Source organism: Solanum pennellii, chromosome 2 (assembly GCF_001406875.1).
Source record: "Solanum pennellii chromosome 2, SPENNV200".
Taxonomy (NCBI): domain Eukaryota; kingdom Viridiplantae; phylum Streptophyta; class Magnoliopsida; order Solanales; family Solanaceae; genus Solanum; species Solanum pennellii.
In genome coordinates, this window is record NC_028638.1 from 12,340,780 (window position 1) to 12,358,554 (window position 17,775).

Consider the following 17,775-nt stretch of genomic DNA (forward strand, 5'->3'; position numbering starts at 1 on the left):
GAAACCCATTCTAAGGTCAACATAACATCTACTACTACAAGGAACTCCCTCAAGGAACCATAAACCTTCCTATACTTTCACAGCAAAGTCTATCTCAATAAAACTAAAGACTCTCAAAGGTCTAACTATCTAACCACTACATCCCCCTTACTAGGACAAACTCACCTTTATTCTTTAAAATCTCATCACCTTCCTTTCTATGGTTGGGTCTTAAAAAACATCAAACCATCTCAACAACAACTCCTTCACATTTCTAACACTATACTGTACCATTCTTTCTAACTACACTATCCCTCAAAATATAATTAAACCAACCGAAGGTTATCATCACAAACTCTCATATCTCATCTAAAAAGTGACATCTCATCTTTTCTCTCTCTCTCAACCCAATCTTCACAAAGTCACACTCGAATGACTGTCACATAAGGCAAACAAGGGAATGACACCATATACAAAGCACTTAGGCACGATTAGATGAATGAAGAAGTGAAACTTTTCCTAGCATCCAATAGCCTCCTATTAATAATGTGGCATGCATCAAATTATGAACAAGACTCTAGTAGATATGGTTCAATAGACAACTACGACACTCCAAAACCTTATGCTATGTATCAACTTTGTATCGTCCCACAAGTCAACAAGAGAAGTTAGAGCATCCTTGAGTCGCCACACGGAAAATGAGACTTCGAGATGTCTCAATAAAGACACTCGTATTATTTATTGTATAACGAACATTCTCAAAAAAGTTAGAATTTTAAATTTCTTCACACATAAAGAAATTTTTCCATAATCAATACGCAAGCGGAAGACTTTCATTAAAACATTAACCTTTACAACATCTCATTGAACCATCTAAACTTTGGAGAATACAATACTTGGGACTAAGCCCATACAAGACATAAAATAAAGACTAAGATAAAAAAGGAACATGTGGATATTGTCCTTAAATCGATTAGGACTCACCCATACTTCATCTTCAATCCTTAGAAACGTATCCATCTTCCATGGCATAACAAGACTTCCAATTCCCTACACTTTAGTCAAAAAAGAAAAAGAAGGGGTTAACACATTAGATGCACTAAGTATGAAAGCATTGCAAAAATCATGAAAAAGGGACATTTAGTAAATAACATGCTTTTCATGAATTTTGATTAAAACATCATACTATAAGCATAGGAACAACATTTAACAGCTTATAAACACATAAGAAATCGTTTAAGAGATTTATCAAATTTTAAGGAACACTTTATAGTAAGTTAATTCACTGTTACAGTGAATTCCTTCACTGTTACAGTGAAGTCCTTTCACTTCACAATGAACACTTTCTAGCATGCAATATACTCACTAATAGCCATCCTAAGACTCACATAAGTAAGACAAAGATAGACCGTTCGTACACGCTTACTAGACACACCTAAATGATCCTTAAGACCATCCATAATGAGATACACACACTTACAATACACCAAGCGCATGAACATGAGATTCTCCTACCTAAGATGATTTTATGGTTCACTTGAGTGAGTTGTGAAGCGACCAACAGTGCAATCCTGTGCACACACACTTATAAAATCCTTTAGACTACCTAGGATAAGTTCATTCTCACTTAACACAATAGCATAGATAGAATATCACATTCTCCTTTCAAAGGTTATCAAGAGACCTACTTAAGAAACTCAAGAAGAAAATGTCCATACTTTCCCTCTTCAAGATTACCTAAGTAATCCTTAAGACTACCTAAGTTTGTATCATGTGTACATTATCAACAAAATTTCCTAACTAGATGCATTCTTAAGACTAATCTAGGTAAGAGATGATGTGACTGTTTCTATGCCCCCTTCAGACCTTAACTACACAAACCTTAACTACTATAGATAAGTACTTATTCATTTAATATAATTTCATCACATAAGTCATTACATTCATTAGTTAATTCAAGAGACATTCATCATATAAGGACATTCAAGTAATGGTCTTGGAGAAGACCTAGGGACTCACTAACTAACATCTTAAAAGCCTAAAGGTGCAATGTCTAGGTAGCGTCTCATACAACACCCTAAACTTCATAGACTTCTCAAACACTAGTAGGTATCTCATATGATGAGAATAAGCAATAACCAACATAGACCACAGTAGAAAAGCATGGAATACGGAGTTGTAACGTAGTCCGATAGAAGGTGTTCTACTTGCTAATGGTAGAACTTTGACACATCCCATGTAGACACATGGTTAAGGAATATGAAGCGTTTCTTTGTACACTTGGCTCATCCTTTAACTAGAGATACTTCCCAAACCATACTTACTTGGTGCTAGCCTTTTTTTCATAGAGTTATTTACATTAAGGATCGCATGAAGGGGTTCCATATCTACTTCATAGCCCAATCACATTCACCCATACCAAAAAGGTCCCCTAAGGATACCTTACAATGGCGACGAAGATAGCTTAATGACTTTCCTTAGGATGATATGATGTCATTCCAGCAAACCAACCTTCAGTCCATAATTCATTACAAGAAGGACTTCACTACGGCTTTCGACTTCAAGTATCATATCCTTACAAGTATGTTTAAGGTTTCACATAAAGGAACTTCTTAGCATCATTCAAGGTCTCATTCAATTCATTCATACTAGACTAAGAGTCTTTAGCATCCTATGTCAAGACATCTCATATTCACATTCATACATGTATCAAGTAAGGGACACCAATCAAGCACACAAGATATCAGTACTTCACTTTCGCACATATTGCATATTATTCTAGAAGCACATAGGAATAACCATTATCATCTTTTAAGTTACCCTATAAACTACTATTACATTATAAATATAAACAACATAGAATCATGTAGTCATCTCTGAATAATCATGCATCAACTCTAAGACTACACACATAAGGACATATTCATAGTCTAACATGATCGCCTAACAATATCAACAGAAGAACACATACTTTCACCTTACTCACATGTAGATAGATATGATCGTACTTCACATAAATCAACTACACAAATAATAATAATATTTAAAGTAATCCTCACAATGACATGATCATCGAAATACATAAAGTAACGCCGACAAGGCAACATCATTCACGTACAACGACTACCATAAGAGGACCATACTAACCATCATTGTAATACAAAATCTATATATAATATTAAGAGATTTTGGGTAGCATACCACCCATACAATCTCACAACTTCCATCCATATCAAAATCAACCAACACAATACTCAAAGATCGTTACCCATTGCCATGAAAATTCATTCAATTCTATAAGCTTAATATACAATGGATCTAAGAATATACAATACTCATGTGATCAATTTAATATTGCCTATAAACCATAAAATTGTCACATCCGGGAGTACCCTCTAGAAGTAACATTGCATACTTGATCTCTTGGAGGTCTTGTACAAGCTGTTAGTTATCATTCATCACATTAATATAGTAAATTTAGCGGAAAAGTTAGAACTATTCATAGCACATCATATGCTAGAAACATTCCTTCATATATATGTAAAATATAAGTCATAATACATATTTAGACCCTAAGTCTCTTTGCCATCTTAGACTCAACAACATTAGAATACATTAGGGACACGACCCTTAATACATAAGACATAACTACAAAACATTTAATAAAGTTGTCATTAGGACATGAGTAGAGAATTCTTCTTGAGCTCGGGAATCAGATATCAAGCTTCTAAATCATAGACATCCTTTAGGCATACATAACATTCACTTGTGTAAAAACATAGATAACAATGGGATTAGTACAAGAATGCACTAATTATGGCAACCATGCAATAACATGCATTTAAAGGGAAATTTTCTTAAAATCATATTTCATGCCTTTTTGAGAAATATTTATAAAATATTTAAACATTAACATTTATATCATTCATATACTTCATATAAACATATTCAAAGGCAAAACATAACATCAGATCACACATAGAATTTATGACATTTTTGAGTCACATTATAGTGAGCTCTTTTTCCCTTAACAATGAGCTTTATTTCCTTTTTATTCATTAACTTCCCAAGTAACCCTCTAGTGATACTTGGTGCAATGTATCACCTTAACATCACATATAAAACACACATACAACCTACATAAACCAACACATATACTCCTATAAGTATAATGCATCAAAAACACATTTAAGTCAAAACCTTAGGACATTACAATAAACTACCTTTAACTTGCACTTGTACCAACTTCACTTCTCATCAAGGCATTATAAGAACTTACTAATAATCCTACTCTATGTCTATTAGTGCAATGTATATGTGAAGCCCCATAAACTCACACATACTTAGTAAACCTATCATAAGACCACAAGCCTTACCATCCAATTCATACATCAATAATTATGTGAATATACCTTCATTCATGTCAATACAAGACCTTCATCATATAGTAATTTAGACCAACATAGTGCATATAAGGATAATATAACATCATATAGACTCATTCCATGCACATCTTTATAACAAGTAGACAAATACTACAAAGTCATGCATATGGACATAAGCATAAACTTACGCATTAAGTCACCTTCCTAGGACTTCCTAATGAGCTACTTATGCAATGTCTAGAAGAATTAATAATTTCCACCTATACTAAGTAACATCCCTTAATTCCCCCTAGTTAGGATCTTATTCATTTACGTTTTCCATATTATTTCAGGGAAACTATAGCCTTAACCGACATTAAGACCATGGGTTCTAAACATGGAAGTTGGTGATATAGAGAGTTACACCAATGGAAGGTGTTCCTACCTAGCCATGGTAGAACATTAACACATGCTAGCACAATAAGTGATATCACAGTGCTAGATCCTATATGGCAAGCATAGTTATGGAACTTTGAGGTGCATGTAAAAACCCTCATCATGCCATGTTGGGGTATTATGGTTATTCACTTATGGAAACCCTATTTATGCCAATTGATGAATTGTAGTTATCCACGTCATGAGATTTATGGTAGACCTTCGTTTCCAGGCACGCGGTCAGAGCCCTGGCTCCTCCCACTGCTTGGGAGCTTACGCTTTCATGTTCTATTTCACTCCCATGGGTTCTTTACCCTCACGGTACTACTTCGCTATCGGTCACCCACGAGTATTTAGCCTTATTGAAAAGGGACACACACTCATATTCAAGTTCACTTGGTACTAAGATAAATTCCCTTTATTGAAAAGCCATTATTATATTACTTTTATAAAATATAGGCTTAGGAGATTCATCTCCTCATATGCTTAGTTCATTCGTCATAGATGAAAGTTCATCAACCTAAATCATGTGAGAAGATCCTTTCACATGGATATAGCATATGTATTAGTACTATCTAGTTTAGGATACACTTGAGCACACCTTTCAAGGATCCTCTGTTGCCTAGATCATCATTGATTTGTGTGTATACATATATGTATGCAAACCTTTCAAATAACACCTTAAGTCACACATGTTCATGCATTCATATTCATACATATAGAAACCAAAAGTAGAACTATCCTATCAAGATACACATGTGCAATGCATAGGACAATTCAAATACCATTGCCCATACTAGTACATCTATCAAGTCATCCTAGCTAAGGAAACACATATCATGCCACTCGTACCATTGATATGTCGCGACTCACAACCAATGATACAAGACTCTACTAGACGTGGCAATACAAGACTTCTTGGAGCCTAAACAACTTTTAAGAACCTCATGCTCTGATACCATGTTTGCCACATCCAGGGAGCAACCCCTAGAAGTAACATGGCGTATTTTACCTCTCGGAGGTCTTGTATAAGACCATATTTATCATTCATCGTATTGATATAGTAAATTTAGCAATAAATTTAAAAAAATTCATAGCACATTATATGCTAGAAATATCACTTCATATAAATGTAAAATATAAGTCATAATACATATTTCATACCTGAGTCTCTTTGCCATCTTAGACTCAACAACATTAGAACACATTACGGACACGACCCTTAATGCATAGGACATACCAATAAACTATTTAATAAAGTTTACATTAAGACATGAGGAACTTAAGGACCCCTTTTCTTGAGCTTTGGTATCACATATCAATATCCTCAATCATAGAGATCCTTTAAGCATCCATAACCTACACTTTGTGTAAAAAGTAGAGAAGAATGGGATTAGTACAAGAATGCACTAAGTATAGCAACCATGCACAAACAAGCATTTAAAAGGGATAGTTTCTTGAAATTATACTTCATGCATTTTTGAGTAAATCTTTATAAAACCTTTAAAAAATTACATTTATATCATTCATATACTTTATATAAACATATTAAAAGGCCAAACATCACATAAGATCAAACATAGAATTTATGACATTTTTGAGTCATAGTGAGCTCTTTTTCCCTTAAACGTGAGCCTTATTTCCTTTTTTATTAATTAACTTCCCAAGTAACCCTCTAGTGATACTTGGTGCAATGTATCACCTTAAGATCATAACCAAAGCATATATACAACATACATAAAACCAACACATATCCTCATATAAGCATAATGCATCAAAAAGACATCTAAGTCAAGACCTTAGGACATAATAGGAAACTACCTTTAACTTGTACATATACCAAATTCACTTCACGTCAATGCATTAGAAGACCTTACTTATTATCCTACTCTATGTCTACTAGTGCAATGTATATGTGAAGCCCCATAGCCTCAGACATACTTAGTAAGCCTATCATAAGACCACAAGCCTTACCATCCAATTCATACATCAACATGTAAGTGAATATAACTTCATTCATGTCAATATAAGACCTTCCTCATATAGTCATTTAGCCCAACATAGTGCATATAAGGATAAAATAACATCATATAGACTCATACTATGCACATCTTCATAACAAGTAGACCAATACTACAAAGTCATGCATATGGACATTAGAATAAACATATACATTAAGTCACCTTCCTAGGACTTTCTAAGGAACTACTTGTGCAATGTCTAGATGGGTTCATTAATTCCACCTACACTAAGTAACCTCCCTTATGTGCTCCTAGTTAGGACCCTATTCATTTACTTCCATTGTCTTAACGGACACTAAGACCATGGGTGCTAAACATGTAATTTTGTGTTGTAGAGCCTTACACTAATGGAAGGTGTTCCTACCTAGCCAAGGTAGAACATTAACACATGCTAGCATACCAAGTGATATCACATTGCAAAATCATATGTAGCAAGCATAATTATGAAACTTTGATGTTCATGTGAAAAAACTCTTTATGCAAAGATGGGGCATTATGGTTATTCAATTATTTAAACCCTATTTATGCATGTTGAGGCATTGTAGTTATCAACCTCATGAGATTTATGATAGACCTTCCTCTCAACATTGGAAAAGGACACACACTTATATTCAAGTTCACTCGGTGCTAAGCTAAGTTCCCTTTATTGAAAAGCCATTATTACATTACCTTTCTCAAACATAGGCTTAGGAGATTCATCCCTTCATATGCTTAGCTCATAGGTCATAGATGAAAGTTGAGTAACCTAAATCATGTGAGAAGGTCATTTCGCATGGACATAGCATATTTATTAGCAATATCTTGTTAAGGATACACTTTAGAACACCTTTCAAGGCTCCTCTATTGACAACATCATAATTCATGTGTGTATGTATACATATGTGTGCAAACCTTTCACATAAAACCTTAAGTCACATGTTCATACATTCATATTCATAGATATAGAAACCAAAACTAGAACTATCCTATCAAGGTACACATCTGCAATGCATAGGCAATGTCTCATACACCCTGCTCATACTAGTACACCTATCAAGTCATCCTATATAAGGAAACACATATCATACTTTCATAAACATCATCTTAAAATAAAAAGTAGTAGACATTAATTAATATGAGAACTACCATTCATTTAGACACCATGAGCTATACTACTTGCAACATACATGTAATGTGAGTGTGTGTGTACATTGGTCAAAATTATCACATAATGGCTATCAACAACACATTGAGGCAGCCACCCTCTTAGATCATAATACTCTTTCAATAATATACAACACAAACATAATAGCATATAAGACAAGCCAATTTCATAATACACTTAAGACTCCTAACTTTTGCTTCTCATGCATTCACATAGGGTTACATAGGTAGGGATTATTAAACATTTCAACTCATTAATGGCAGAACCTATAACTTACCCTAACATGGATATAGACATGTTTATACAATAGACATACAACCGAGATCACCACTAGAATAGGAAAGTAAACATAAACTTCTCATAGTATCATCATAAGCACATGTTCATAAATTTGACTTCAAGGCCATGGTAAACACATATATAATGACATTAAAGTAAACACCTCCACAATAAGTGGATCATACCACACAATGCCATACAATGCTTCATGAACTACATTGATATAGAAAAGTAGAGAGATGAGCCATTCTTACCAATTCATCAATCTTTGATCATCTTTGATCAATACTCCTTTCTCATAATTTAAAAATTATAGAGCAGTATTTATAAGTTCTTAAAAAATAAACGAAACCATGTACAAGTCGTCAAGAGCATGATTCAACTAGTGCACTATATAACATATACGGTCGAAATTAGAGAGTTATAGATCGTCAAGTAATTTCTCATCAATCATCATGTATCAATAATATTCATTTAGGGCAGTATCTAAATATATATAAATCAAATATAAATTATGCTTCATCTACACTACAATTAAGATCACATAATGTTCATTACAACATTCAAATTGTAGTTTAAAATAACCTAAATCAATTCATGCCAAGACTCCTTTTCTTTGATCATCAAGAATTCATACCCACAATTCATTAATATCATCTATACAAGGCAGTAGTTAAGGACAACATAATCTACACAAAATCCTACTACAATTACCATAACAACTAGATCAGAGTGAACATGCTAAGGGACATCCTATAATAACGCAATTAGGTTAAAAAATTGTTAAAAACAATACATTAACATCAATTTGTCATGATTTAAGCATTAAAAACATTTTGAGAAGGAACCCATCGATAGATTGAAGCAGAATAGATTTGATCATATTTTCTCTTTGTAAACTTTGAGATTAACTCTCTAGGTGGAAGGATAACTAGAGATGAAGGATCGACATACTTTTATCTACATGAAAATCTCTAAAACTTGATGAAGAAACCATAGACAATGTTGCAGGCCATCATCGACGGACCCCATCGACTGACCGTTGATCAATCGACTTCCCGTCCTTTGTCTTCCATAAATTCGTCCTTGGTCAATTTTTGGTTGAGATGTAACAACCCTAAAATGAATATGCTAAGTAATGCTTAATGTATCTAGAATGCCTAAGATTAGAACGGGTTCACACGGATTGATGCGCGTAGAACCAGACCTCTGAACCCTTGCAACAGCCAAGCCAACTAACTTGGTGAGTTAGTTGATCTAGGAAAGGTTGGGTCCAGCCATGTAGGGCACCCGAATATGAAGATTTACCCGGATGAGTCTTAACCAGACATAAAAAGGGGTAATCTTATGTTTGGAGGGTCTAGGTGTAAAATGGTATTTTACCGGAAAGGGGTAGTATTGTAATTACCCTAAATATTTAATTAATTAATTATTTAATATAGTGGAGGGTCAATTCGGGTAGGAAGGGCCAAAATTGACCCTTTGAGCGAAATCTTGCTCCACCCGGGTTCAAACCTTTGTTGAAGCAATGATTTCATTGATTTATTGTATTTAGTGAATTAGTTAAATTAATTAATATTTAATTTGGTGATTTAATTAAAGGAAAATAAGATTTTATAATAATAATAATAATAATAATAATAATAATAATAATAATAATAATAATAATAATAATAATAATAATGAGGAGTCCTAGTTTTACTAAGTCTCCACCTAACTCTCCTAATCCTAATCCTATATTTCGCACGTCTCTCACTCTCATTCTCACGTTTTTGATCAGCAAAAGAACTAAAAATAATAGTTCTTCACTCTTGAAGAACTTACACACAAAAAGTCAAATGAAGAGCTAAGCTAAAAACGGAAATAAACAACATTCTTCTCGACGGAATGAATTTGGGATTTTGGGGGTGAGGCAGTTGTGTCGTGGGATAGGCAGCATTGAAACAAGAGTTGATCGACATTAAGGTATGGTTTTTCTTCTATCTTGGTCCCTTTACCGAGCGACCCCTTTGTTTAGTTTAAATTCCAATCGAGAAACTAAGGTTGTCCCTATCGCATGCCCCTGTCACTAATCCTTTGAAAGATTCAAATTATGCGTTGGTATGTCTTCTGGTAGAAATTTTAGGTCTGGTTGTGATTATGTGTTGAGAGTGTATTTGGAAATTATGTAAGGAATGAAAGATGTATTCTGGAAAAGTGTATTAGGTTAACTGTTTGAGCATGTGTGTGCTGTAAATTAACTATGTTGTTGCCTTAAATTTTCATATAAAAAATGTTATGTTTTCATGTATGAAAATGTTAAACGTGTGATGTTCATATAAGTGTAATGTTACTGGAAAAATATCACCCAAATTACTCCAAGAATCAACATAAAAACTTGAGAGAAAGATGGACTGAAAGAGACCAAATTTCCAGCTTGCTGGAAATGTTGGTCTCTGCCAAAAATTTTAAAATTTAGCTATGGTTTAAAAAATTTTAAAAATTGTGACGTCATTGGGGATTGAACCCAAGACCTGACCAAATGCAAATTATATAAAAATTTCATGAGAAAAACAAAAGGAAAAATAAATGTGGTGAGTGGGGATTGAACCCACAACCTCTTGAATACACCAGAGAGTTAGGAGAAAAATAAAGGAGAAAAACAAAATGAGGTGAGTTGGGATTGAACCTACAACCTCTTGAATAGATGAGAGAGTTAGGAGGAAAATAAAGGAGAAAAATAAAATGAGGTGAGTGGGGACCTCTTGGATAAAGTTTAGAGAAAAATTAAGAGAAAAAGAATGAGTTTGTGGGGGATTGATCCCACAATATCTTTGCCTTGAACGTGAAAGAGGAGGGAAAAGAAAGAAACTATTATGGGGGTGATGGGGATCGACTTAGGGTCCCCTAAATCTGAAAAATGCAAGTACCAAGTTTAATAAAATATTAAGTGTTGCTCAAGGGATTCGAAATTGGGTTCCCTTTCCCAATTCCGTATTGACACATAAGTTGTACGTGAAAAAATATTTCATGAATGCTTTCTCTAAGAGTCGAAATAAAGATCTTGGCACACCAACATGATGTATAAGTCTTGTACCACATAATCTTGGATAAGTATGAGTCACTTAGATAAATTATGAATGAAGACTCATGGCTTGTACGTATGGATCCATACGTCCAGCGTACGTTTAAAAGTAAGCGAACCTAAGATGGGTGTAATGAAATGATATGAACCTAGGAGGTTTATGCAAGAGTGTGAAACATACTGAAAGGCCAGTGCATTTGCATATGACGAAATGAACATTCACGTAAGGGGAGTGTAGAATGATGTGAAGTCAAATATCAACAATACTCCAAAAGAAAGTGTTAAGAATGAATTCATAATTAATATGTAAAGAAAAGAGTCACTACATGACTATAGGCTAGTGCAAGTGAGATAAGTTGCATCTATGCGTAAATATTAGTGTCACTAAATGAAATTTCTAAGAGAGTATATACATAATAAACGATGAATAAGCAAAGAATGAGTGTCTACATAAGGATAGGCTAGTACAAGTGAGACAAGTTGTATCTACGCCTAGAATTAATGTCCCTCAATATAAACTCACAGAGATCATATGTATGTTATACGATGAACAAATAATGAAAGGTGAGTAAACATGAAACGAAAAGATGTTAAGAGAGAACAGGGTGGCACCATAATATGAGGCTAGTGCAAGTGAGACAAGTTGTACCTACACCTATATAAGGTCACCAAAAGTACTCACCTAAGAGAGTGTTGAATATTAAGAGACAAGTCTCAATCACACTCTATATATAAGTGTAAAGACAATTCACACTTAATAATAAATGATGAGATGAGAAATCATCTAATGAGATATGATGCCTCATGCTTGAAGCCAGATTTTATGATGTATGAGATGAATGTAATGGAACTTTATACGGAGCACGATAGGGTAGATATAGTTGAGATTCCTTATTTTGGGAAGGCAGAGGTTCATGTACTTCTCATGAGATGAGACTATCTGTCACGACGGGTATGGGTCTCCTTATATCACCTAGACCTTGAACCTGTACTGCCAATATAGGGTTCTAGCTGGGTTCGACTCCCTATATACGCTAACATGTTTTGGTTCACTTTGGCTGGTGATTCCACCTCTTTTCAGTGTGGGGTTAAACACTAGATTTCATGATGCTCACATGATCTATGTCGATTAAGGTTAAGCTTCCCAAAGAAAGAATGAGGCCAGCCTCAAGTAATGCACATAATGAAATGAACGTGTTGGGTTAAACACTGGATTTCATGATGCTCACATGATCAATGTCGATTAAGGTTAAAGTTACCAAAGAAAGAATGAGGCCAGCCTCAAGTAATGCACATATTTAAATGAATGATACCAAAGGTGTTACGATAGGATAATCAAGAGGTGAGCTAGACTTAGGTATTGACACTAGTTCATTCTTGGTCATGGCACAGCGAACCAGATGAATGTCTTATACTAAATCCTAGGTATGGCTGGTCTTTACACTATCATACGAATGAATGAAAATGAAGTACGTATGAATGAATGAAGTAGACTCTGTGTTTGCTAAAGAAGGCTCCCTATTTGAGGTACCATATGTTCATCCCTCATTTTGGGAAGTCCTAATGACAAGTCCATGATCCAAGGTATCATGGCATATGAATAAATGATATTAACTATGTTATATGATATGTGCAATATGTTATGTGTTGTTTGAAAAATTATATGTATGACGATGCATGTTACTCTCATAGCATGACTTTCCTAATCTGATTTTGCAAGTCCACTAACTTGACTTTCCATAACTCATATCGTTAAGAGATAGTTCTTCTTAATCATGCATGTCCTTGGTGTTTTCTTGCATATACCCATACTTAGTACAAGTGTGTACTAATCCCATAACTCTCTACTTTTAGGTGCAGGTGCAGGTTAATGCTAGAGATTACGAGAATACGCGGAAGTTATCCGGACGTACGGCATTCATCCGGACTTGGTAGGCCCTCTTGCTTTCGAGGATGCCTATCTTTTATATTCTAGCTTATATGTAGGCATGAGCTAGTGGAGGATGTTGCACCAACGTTTCTTTCTCACTTGCTTAAGACATTGTATTGGTGCCATTTTGGCAAGTATACATTTAGTGCAATTATGAACTATTTCATTAATTTGAGTATGTTGGTATTAGATGGTTGTTGTGAACGATTATAAAATTATGTAGATGATCTTATTAGAATAAGATGTTTCCGATTAAGAAGTCTAAGAATACTTCAACTAAATAAAAATTTTAAATTTTCGGCAAAAATTAACCTAGATGATGTAACGATGACTTATGTAGGCTTGTCTGCGACCTAGGAGAGGTCAACGACGACGGTATCGTCTGGGGTCTAGACTCCGGTCGTGACATGAGACCTGCCCAAGATAAGTGTCCATGGACGAGACGTCACCAACTGGCAGTTGGTAAACCTATTGGCTGGCGTTTCGCTCTCGATAACCTTGGGTCCTTTTGCAGGGCCCTTTGGAATTTGTTCCCAGAGATTCCAAATGTAATTTTAATCCTTAACATGTTGTAGAAATCACACATGAGTTTCACCAAAAACAAATACATGTAACACATTCAAACATGCTAGGTCCCATCAAGACACCCTTGAGAGTCTTAAGGGTTATCTTTCGAATGCATTGGACGTTCTTGGTTGTTTGAACTCCAAACATCTCGAAAATATATATACCATATTTAAAAATCATTATAAATAATTTTAAGATATTATAATCTCATTAAATACAATATATTTAAACACGTATCGACACATGAGACACATAGGTGACTAGTCATCAAAAGTGTTGGTCGTCCCTTGACGTTTGACTTCTAAATAACCTCAAACTTTACCTACTGCTTCTAAACCATATTATAATTCATTTTAGGACCTTATAAACTTTATAAAAACAAGTTAGTCTCTATACACCCTAACTCAATTTGGTGTCTTATAAAAATGATAATCTATACAAAAATCAAGAGCCCATAACAATCTACACATAAATTTACTAATTTGAAGCATAATCACATCACACATAGTATATCCAATTTAAGAGAATTTGGAAGGTCAAGGGTCCATGGAGAATTTCATTTGAAAACATCTATTATACATCAATAATGTTAAAACTTAAGGTTTGTAAACTTTTCATGCAAGAACCCAAGAGTTAGAGTAGAAATTGGACTTTCTCCTCTTTTTGAAATCTTTGAAAATTATCATTGAAATAAACTCTAATGTTATAGAAAGCCTTATATTAATATCTCCCATACCTTTTTATAAGAAACAAATGATAATTGAATAAAATACTCCATTGAAGATCCATCTTCAAGAATCATCTTCACCTTGATCTCTTATGGAGGTTTTTGGAGAAACTTAGGGAGGAAAATGGTTTTGATCTAGGTTCTAGGGTCTAAATGATAGTTCAATGACATGTATACTCTGAAAATACCTATAAAAAACTAAAATAACTATCATCCTATTTTATTATAGTTGGGGTGGATTTCCAAAAAAACTCGATTTCAATGGAAGTCTAGTAGAAAATGCAGCACCATCGACGCCTTGAATCAATGGTTCGTTGGTGAAACCACGCCCCTCGATAGAGTACTTTAGTTGTATCTGCATCCCCTTAACCTTCATGATAAATGGATCCATCGACTTCACCCATCGACGGTCCATGGTCGGATTGATTGGCGGTCGCTTCTGACAGTCTATTGGCACTGCCAAGAAGTGTTGAGCTCCAAGTTGATGTCCTCCTTCTAGGGCCCCTTGTTTTTCCTAGGTGGAGTCATACCCGAAATTTAAATCTCTAAACACGGAGGTATAAGTATTAGGAACTTATCCAAACAAGTTTAAGATCAAACAAGACACAAAATATGCTAAAACACATACAAACTTACAAGGACGCGCAACGGACTTCACTGGATGTTCTTGGACGTTTGACCACCAAACCTTACCAAATTCCACATAATGAATCTAACAACTATTATAAACTATATACGGACCTCATAAACCCATTACTCACAATAAGAACATGAAAAAAAATAAGGCACAGAGATGACTAGTCATCGAACATCTTGATCATCCCTTGACGTTTTACTTCAAACTTCACCAAAATCATTAGTCACTGTGTGAAACATCATATTAAAAAATATTATGACTTCAAGACTTCATAATAAACACATTAGGCCCTAGTTTCTCCTAGGTCATTTTCGGAGGTGTTACACATTCGAGGACGAATGTTCCAAGTAGGGGAGAATGTAACACCCTAAAACAAACTAAGGTGAACTACACCTTTTTTTAATTATTTCAAACTTCTGAGAACATCCATGACGATCGGATGTTATGCCTTAGAAAATAGTTGTGTGTCTTCATGTGTTTTAACGAGTTTTACGTGTTTGTTTTGATTAAAATTGATGTGGGATGTCCCTACGAACTAGAAAACTATGTATAGGGGTTTAAAGTCGACATACGACCCCACATAGATCCCACGAGGGTCCCTATATGAGGACGTCATCCCTTTGGTAAGATGCTGCCACGCAGTGAATAACGACGGCCACAACGGATGGACCATTGGTCAAACGACGGCCCGTCAACCTTGGGAGTCGATTGTACCAGAAAGTCTAGAAAAGCCTTCATAAAATGGTGTCCCATACCCAATCAACGGACCCCATCTAAGGGGCGTCAACTAGGCAACGACCCGTCAGTGAGGGGGTATAGGTTGGCCTGCAAAAGCTGTCAATTTTCTGCCTTGTCTTGCGGTGTTTGGTAAATTAAACCCAAGTATTCTATGAACCTAGGATGAATGTTTATTGTATTTTAGGAATATTAATAGGTTTAAAACACTAATATAAAAATTAAGACTTCATTTGAAAAAATCCAAAACCCTCCCTCAAGAAAGACTCTTTCAAAACCCAATAGAAGCTTGGACTCAAGGAAGGGCTAGAAGGGACTGGTTGTGGAAATTTGTTCATAGAAAATTCATGGAATTTTTCTAATTTATATATGTTAGTAATCCTTGGACTCTCTTCTATTCAAGGAGCCATTTCTACTTAATTTTAGAAATGGTTTTCAAAGTCCTAACTTCTTCTATCTTTGACTCTAAGCGTGGATCTTGCATGAAAGTTTTTTAAAAATCCAAATATGATATTTCTAATGTCAATTGGATATTTTAATTCTATAACTTCAATGAAACCATATTATTTCTTTTTGTCAACTTTTGACTTATGAAATGGGTCTAATAAACGTGATTTGATAATGTTAGAGTTATAGTTTCTTTATGGTTATATTGTGACATAGCTACTACCCTAAGGTCTATTTTATGATGTATTATTGAGGAATTGATTATAGGTGGTGAAATCTTGGATTAATAATAAGTTAGTTACATTGTTTAACTCTTACTGTGAAATGTTCTTAAGTTGTATAGCCCACCTTTTGGTGGCATGCTTACTTGAAGTATATGAATATGAATTTACTTATATATTGTGAATGAGTCCATGAGGGCATATTATGTGAATTAAGATGATAACGATGATGTTCTTGTTGATTGGACTTATGAAGCTTGAAATGTATGATTGTAGAGACTATGTCTTAATGAAGGATATGTGTATGTTAAACATGTTAAAGTGTGTAATATGATAAATGAAGATGTAAGAATGATTGGAAGTCAATATTATGAAAATATGGTGATTATGGGAAAGGTGTGCTCACATGTACACACACTCACACTTTTGAAGGAATGACTGAATGAAGCAAAAGAATGTGAATTAAAATGAGAATTTTTGGGTGAACACTCTTCGTGAGTTAAAGATGAAGTGTTAAGTAGCAACCTCACTATTCTCAAGAGCTTTCTAATATAGGTAGGAGGTTGGATACCCTTTGTAAATTGAGATCCGGTATTCCAATATAATCTATAGGGATATGTACCCTTCGTGAGTTGAGATGTGGTGCTAATTTGCTATGCTTAGCACCGAGAGGATTTGATAAAGGGGTGGCTGCACATTTTAAGTAGATATAATGTACCCAATGTTCCTCTTGAGATAAGTACTCCTCGTTAGTAGATAATGAGTTACTAAATAGAAATATCCTTACCCTTAACTATGATCCCACATAGATGTAGCTATTGCAGAAGCTATAAAAAAGCAAAAAGAATGACCCGACCTTAGGCAAGTGGGGATCCCTCCTCCGATAGCGTAATATCGGGATTCCATGTCTAGCTCTCCCGTTCTATGTCGGTTAAAGCTTTCCCCAACAAATGAATGAATGAACTAAGTCTCCTAAAAGAATGTACTACTTTTGATAGGTGGTGGTATGAGACACTATTTATCCATTGCACAAAGTATACATTTCGAAAGGGGATTCTTGGTGTGTTTTATATGATGTGTATGAATGAGTTATCATGTGTTGTAATGAAATGAAGTAATGTGTCTTAATGTCTAATTTTGAGAAAGCATGATAAAGTTATGTCTTGTAAAATGAAATCTACGAATGGTGAATGTAGTGTACCTAACCTCATTTAATCCTCAAGGA